Below are 7,795 nucleotides of genomic sequence, written 5' to 3'. Positions count from 1 at the left end.
TCCCGGTCCGGTACGGGCGCGACACTGAGGGTTGCAGTCCATTGCTGGACACGAAAAAAAAGACAAAAAGGAAAAAAAAAAAAAATAAAAAACATGGTCCCCAAATTCCTTGACACTCTTCCCACTGAAATGTGAGACTATGTCCCTTAACCTTGGATCCGAGTGCTGTGATTGCTTGAATGATGGAATATGGTGAAAGTTACACTGTGTCAGTTTTTGGGCCCAGGTCTTAAGAAACTGGTGGCTTCCACTTCCTGTCTCTTAGGACAATCATTCTTCTTCAGGTACCACATTATGAGGACACCCAAGTAGCCCATGCAGTGGCCCAGGTTGTGAGAACCGTGTGGAGAGGGATGGGATCCCTAGCTGGCCTTTGGCCTCAGCTCAGCTCCCAGCTGACAGCTTGTGAGTGAGGCATCTCAGAAGTGGGTTCCAGAGGCCCCAGTCAAGCTACTCAGCTGATGCCTCCGGGAGCAGGGGTGGGCCTTGCCTGCAGATCCTTGCTCTAATGTACATTTGTGGACCAAGGAAATGATTGTTGTTATTTTAATCCATCAAGTTCAGGGGTGGTTTGTTACACAGCAATAGATAACTGGGGGGACCCTGGGAGTATTGCAGGATCCTCTGCAAATGTGGTGGTAAATGCTTGCATTGGGGGAGGGGGTAGGGATGATCAAAGCGCCTCTCTCCCAGCCGAATACTTGAGGGCCAGGGGATGGCTAACTCCAGTGGGAGACATGCCCCACTTTTCTGATAGTTATTCAGGCAAAATTAAAGGCTTGGTGTGTGTGTTTGCAGAGTCATGGTCTAGTTCCCCCATCCGGTCCTGGTGGAGACAGCTTGACCTGTACCCACAGGGGAAGAGCGTATGTTACTGCCTAGTCTGAGGGCCTCCCCTGCCTTGTGAGGTGAGGGCATTACAAAGATCCTTGCTGTTCCCCCGAATGCCAAGCACTTCCCACCTCAGGGCCTCTACTTCTGCTCCTCCTTCTCTCAAGACGATCTTCTCTGACGTTTCCACATGGCTTGCTTGCTCACCTCCTCAGGCCTTTGCTCAAAACCCCTCAGAGATGACCTCCCAGGCCCCCACCCTGCATACAAAATAGAAGTCTCACTCTGTGGCAGCCCTGCCTGTGCCCTGCTTTGTCTTTCCGACAGCACTACCTGTCATCTGTCACTGCATGTGTACTTGTTTACGCCTGTCTTACCTGCAAGAGTGTAAGCAGTAGAGGGGCAGGGCTCTGTCTCCTCACCGCAGTGTCCCCAGGGTCTACAACAGCACCTGCCACAGGGTAGGTGCTAATGAGTAGCTGTGGTGTGAATGAGAAACTGGAAGACAGAGCTGAGACACTGTGCAATTCTGATCTCTGACATGACTTTTTACTTACAGGGTTTCATGGAATCTTCTCAACCTTGAGAAAAAGGCATTCTTTTCATTTTACAGATGAGGAAACTTGGCACTAAGAGGGGAGATGATTTGTGCAAGATTGGACGATGAGTAGGTGGCTGAACCTGCGTCCTAACCCAGGTTTTTTCTGAGTCTTCTTAAACTCCTCTACAATGTTCTTTCTTCTTTTAGGCCCAGATGTCTCTACGAGGACCTGATAAGGGTATTTTTCACCAGATGAGTAGGTGGCTGAACCTGCGTCCTAACCCAGGTTTTTTCTGAGTCTTCTTAAACTCCTTCTACAATGTTCTTTCTTCTTTTAGGCCCAGATGTCTCTACGAGGACCTGATAAGGGTATTTTTCACCGCCCCCTCCACACATGCACACACATTCACACAATGGTTGCATACAATTTCAGAGGTCACAGACCCCTGATGCCTGCTGTAAGCATGTACAGATAAAGAACCTGGTTCTTGCAGACTTTCATATTGTGCCTTTTCATCAACTGGTTGCATACAATTTCAGAGGTCACAGACCCCTGATGCCTGCTGTAAGCATGTACAGATAAAGCACCTGGTTCTTGCAGACTTTCATATTGTGCCTTTTCATCAACTGTGTTGGGTTATTAACTAATTACTACTTGTGAAGTCCTCAGGAAATACCCAGCACTTGTTTAATGCTAAATATGGTTATTAGTGAAGCTTTGATTTTAGAGACTATCCAGGGAGTCCTGAAATAAGCAAACAACAGTTGCGAGGGGAGGCTGGCAGTCGACGGGCCTGCTGCGGTGTGTAATCAAACTCTGCGTGGCTCTCAAAGTGCTTCAGCTCGCTTCTGGCTACGTCTGTCCTCGCTGGGAGTTTGCACATTTTCAGAGAAAAGGATTAATTACTAATTGATTGATGTTCTGAAGCCCCCTGTGTTCCATCTTTCAGTGTCTCTTTACCTTTCTTCTGCCCCCTCCCCAAGTCAACCCCTTTACTCACAACAGATAAGTCTCCCTCCTGTTAGGGGAAGTCGAGGTTCTACCTGACTTTCATTCTTGCCACTCTCAAAGGTTTCTATCACATACAGTCTGTCCCTCCTGACCGCATGTCCCAGAGGAAGAATGCCCCCACCCCCCCGAGCTGGCTTCATGGGCATGTGACACGCAGTCACACAGAGTGCTGTGCTCAAAAAAACCCCTTGTTTGGTTTAATGCTCTGCTGTTGTCACCTTGAAATTCTAAATAATTTTGAATAAGAGGCCACACATTTTCATTTTGCACTGGGCCCCACAAATAACGTAGCCAGTCCTGGCCCCTTCCAACTGAATGGATGTGAATCCCTCCAGCTGTGTCTGTGCATGTTGCCTCCGAGCCCTCACTCCATTGATAATGTCCTGTTCTTTCAGTCGTTTCCACTGCACTGACCAACACCTTTGTCATCCAAAAGAATTGAACAGAATTCTTTTCAATCAACGTAATGACCCTCAGTTCTACATTGGGACTTTTTGGTTGTAAGGGACAAAAACCCAACCCGAAATAGCTTAAGTGGAAGAAGGAAATTTATTACATCACATAAACAAATTGTAGAAGAGGCAGGAGTGGAACTGCCTTTAGGGACAACTGGACTCTAAGATGTGACCACGATTTCATTTTCATCTTTACTCCTTTCCTCATGTTAGTGTTATTCTTTCAATTTGGTTTTTCCATGTAATGGAAACTTGTCTGTAGGTAGTACCAGACCAAATTCCTGCAGCTTACTATCAAAGAGCAAAGCGGCCATTATCATCTGGTTTGCATACAAATAAAAATCTGAGGAAGAATTCTAATTGGCTCAACTTGGGTCATGAGTTTATTCTTGGATCAATCACCATTGCCAGTGGAATGGAGCACTCTGATTGGCTTATATTAGCTGTTGTTATGTGGATCTCATTGTTAGAGTTCTGGGAGAGCCGTCCCCTATGGGAAGGTGTGCACTGTAAAGGGAAGACAGAGCAATCAGTGACTACCACAGACCCCCTACCCAGCACCTCTTCTCTCTCTCTTTCTCTTCATGGTTAATGCCACTGCAAAGCCATCTATTTGAAAAGTAGTCTCCATTCACTCACCTGACTCCTCCACTTCCCATCACCTCTGAATATTTTCAATGTTCCTCTTAAACTGTGCTTGTTAATATCACTATTGGTTTCCTTGTGGTCAAATCTATAGGTCAATTTTTAATGACCTCTTATTTCACTTCCCTGTAATATTTTCTACTTGGTTATTCTTTCTTAGGAAATTTCTCTTCTTTTGGTTTCTATTAAAACACTTTTTTTCTAGTCTGGACTTTGTTCTCCTGGTCTTTTATACCAGCTCGTCTGAGCTCTATCTTTTACTGGCCTCATTTCTCTGTTTCTGAACTTGTCTTCTAGTCTGGTTCTTTAACTTGCCCCATGAATCTGCCTTTGATAGTTCCTCATCCCTGGAACACCATACCTACTCGTACTGTCTGCATTTTGCAGAGTCAGTCATCCAGGAAAGAAATGATGGTGAGCTGGGTTTGGATAAGGGTGTTGGCTATTAAGCTAAAAATAATGAGGAGGATTTTAAAGATGATTTAAGGAGGCAGGATTAGCTGGACTTGGTGATAGGTTGGAAGTAGACAGTAAGAGAAAGGGTGATGCTGAAAATATCTCTCACATTTCTTGGGGCTGGGTGATGGATGGTGTCCTTCACAACATGAGGGTAGTGGGTGTGTGTATGATTACACGAGCATGCTTGTGAGTCCGTGGATGCCTACCTGGGTGTACGTACACACGTACGAGTACTTGCTTATGTGCATGAAATTGTCTTTGTGTATGTGTGTGAGGGCTTGTGAGCATTTAGAGGTGTGGCAAGCATGTTGCGTGAGTCAAGGTGTGTATGTGCACAGAGATAGTAGGGAAATGAAGACATATGCATGTCTACACAGGCATAGAGTCCTTGTGTCCCACCACCTGGGTGTTCTGGAGCCTGTGATTCTGAGGAACAGCCCTTGGACAAAGAGGACCAGCAGACTATCCTAGCTTATCATCAGTCTGCTCCTTACATTGTGCCTGCTTTAAGAAGCCACACAGCATGGAGTTTGCTTAATTAAATTCTGCTATAACTTTTAAAAAGGGGCTAATTGCAGTTGTAAGAAATATCTAGTGCACATTGGCTGATAGAAGAAGACAGGATGAACGGTTTAACCTTTTCTGTAATCCTCCTCACCTGCCCTGGGTCTGAACTTCTCTCAGTCTGGGGAAATGGGCTTATGGTGTGTTCAGTATTGATTCCTGCCTTCGTGTTGATTTGCAGCTCTGAGCCTGCTGTTGGAGCTAAGGAATTCCAGTTTGGGGGCAACATGGGGGCAGATGAGGGCTTTCTGGCTCCAGACACAGGAAGAAAATGGAAACAATCAAGAAAGGTTGGGACAGATGAGGGCTGTTTTACACTTATCTTTCTCTCTCTCTCTCTCTCTCTCTCTCTCTCTTTTTTTTCTTGTTTCACAGAATTTGGCTTTTATTCTGACCTTCATACATCTACTGCTAAGACCACACAGATCGTCAGTCCTCTGTCCCCCATGACCACTGTGACCACCCCAATTTCCTTAGCCCACTCCTCCCACCCACTCCTCTGCCAAGCTCCCTGGGTGGGGGGGCTGTGCCTACACCTCACCTTGGGCACACAGCGTGAAGTGCCCATGCAGCTGCCCGAGGTTGTGGAAGGAATCCTTGCACTCTATGCCGTGGTAGGTGCCTTCAGGGGCTGGTGCTCTCTGGGGGGCTGTAGCAGGGCAGCTGAGCAGGCAAGGTGGGGTGCCGGGTGGAGCCTCCCCAAGGGGTGAGTGGCCACAGAACTGGCAGGGCTGGACTGGGAGTGTGGGGGATCATTCTCTCTTTTTTAGTACTGATTTTATTTTAGGGAAACACATAACACCTCCTGTGTCTGCTCCTCACTTCCTCCTCCTTGTACAAACACACCTAAGCTTCACAGAAGAGCATGTTCCCTAGAATTTGGACTCTTCATGGGGGAAACTTGGTGTTAAACTGAGATTCAGTAGCTTGTCTATTCATCTATTTATTCTTCCTCATCCTCCTCTTCCTCATCAGAGTTAATGTTTAGCAAGCATTTGCCGTGTGTCATGCACTTTACTAAGTGTGTTATCTCTTTTAACACCTGTAATGGCTTTATGAAGCTGGAACTGATATTGCCCCCATTTTACAGGTCAGAAAACTGAATGTCAGAGAGGTTAAGTGATTTGCCTACGATCACACTGCTCAGAACAGATAGGTATAGGATGGGAATCCAGGCCAGTCTGATGTATCCCAGCTTTCCAGCAATGTATAAGCCTAGGAGTTACCCCCCCCATCCCCACCAAAAAAATAGAAAAAATAATTAAAAATATAAAACAAATGGATAATAGTGCTACTAATTAGAGACCCACCTATTAGCAGTCTTATTTTTTGAATGCATTATATATATTATCATATGTAGTATAGATTATATATGCATATTTATGTTGAATATTAAAATGTGAGCATACTCCAAATTCCATTTCTCATCTGCCTTCTACACCCCGACACACATAATAGGTTATGAATATATTTTCAAGTTGTAATATATTCTTCTATTTCATCATTTTTATGGCTAATTTTATTTAGTGGGGAAAATTCCATTTGGATTTGAGTTGGAATTACCTTGCATTTATAGATTGCCTTGGAGACGACCTCTGTCCTCCTCTCCAGTAAGGTGGGAATGAGCTCAATATCTCTGAATGCAGGATCCAGCTTGGAGAGCACCGTGAAGATGCAGGAGAAAGGGCCCTTCTAAAGAGACCCATCTGCACCCTCTGAAGAAGCGCCTCATCTTTTTGAGGGAGGCTGGGAAGATTGCTGTTTGTTAGCAGGGACTTGATGATTAGTAAGACTGCAAGATATGTTGGAAAAAATGTGGGACCTGCTGATGGTAGACTGATAGATGTTTAACACCTGGCTCTTCAAAGCACCAAGTCCTCACATGGAGTATTTACCACTTCCATGGCGTAAATACCCCCACCATGACCAATTTTAAGCTACAAATGTACTGTCGTTGAACAAGGAGTTGGAAGAGATGTACAGTAGCATATCATTTTACAGAATTCCCCCTGTACAGATATAATAGATGTAAATAACCTTAAAAACACAGACAGTGGTAACATGTAACAGAATAGTTAGGAAGTGGTTACTTTTCAGTACTACCTTTTATGAATATAATTTATTTAATTGTAAGTGTAAATAATTTCATTTTTAATAATGACTGGGTTTAACAACTGGTTTGCAAAATTCCTGATAATTTAACACTTAGCTCTCACAAACAAATATGAGGTGGCTGTAGCATACCACTGGTCAGACGGACAGGTTCTAATTCCAATTTCAGCTCAACCACTTACCAGCTGTAAGTGAGAGAGATCTGTAACTTTTTTTTTTTTTTACCTTCAACTTCCTTATATATAACATAATATTATTAATAGGTATTGCATTGGGATATTACAAAGATTGGAAGTAATAGACACAAAGCCACCGTGGCCCAGGGCTGACCACCTGTTGCTCATCACCGGCGAGTGGTGGTGGTGGTGGTTGTGGCGGTTGGGGCAACAGCAGTTGTGTAGTTGTATGGCTACTACTAATGGCAGTAGTTACCCCTTAGTGACAGAGAAGGCTCCGGGATGTGGCTTCAGACTGCCTCCATCACTTGCTGTTTGGACTTAGGAAAATTATTTAGCCTGCCTGAGTTTGATTTTATCTCCAAGAAAGATGTTATAATAACACTCATCTTATAGGCTTATTTTGAGATTTCAATGAATAAATATATGTAAAGCATTTAGCACAGTGTCTAGCACCCAGGGAAATCTAAATGTCCACAGTGGGAGTGGACATAGTAGCAGTGGTAGTGTGGTTATAGGAGGCTGTGTAGTACAGTGGCTATGAGTCAAATCAGGGTTCAAATTCCAGGTCCTTCCTTTACAAGCTGTGTGATCTTGAGCAAGTTGATAAACCTTTATGAGCCTCAGTTTCATTATATGTAAAACAGGGAAAAACTAGTAGTACCCACCTTACAGGATGTTATAAGAATCAAATGAGATAATAAGTACACAATCAATTTTAGCTATTATGATGATGACTCTCATAATCATTGTCAATATCACAGGTTATGCCAAGTACAATGCCCATCTATGACCATAATATCACAGGTTATGCCAAGTACAATGCCCATCTATGACCATAATATCACAGGTTATGCCAAGTACAATGCCCATCTATGACCATGACCCGCTCTACAGTGGACTTCTGGGTCAGTCCTCATGTGCCCAGCCTGCCTGTCGTCTCTCTCAATGCTCAGGCACACATTCCCAGTTTGCTTAATGATAAAAGGCCTTTTAACAG

Source organism: Galeopterus variegatus, unplaced genomic scaffold, assembly GCF_000696425.1.
Source record: "Galeopterus variegatus unplaced genomic scaffold, G_variegatus-3.0.2 Scaffold1667, whole genome shotgun sequence".
NCBI lineage: Eukaryota > Metazoa > Chordata > Mammalia > Dermoptera > Cynocephalidae > Galeopterus > Galeopterus variegatus.
The sequence above is the reverse complement of the archived record's forward strand: the minus strand, read 5'-3'. Positions refer to the sequence as shown.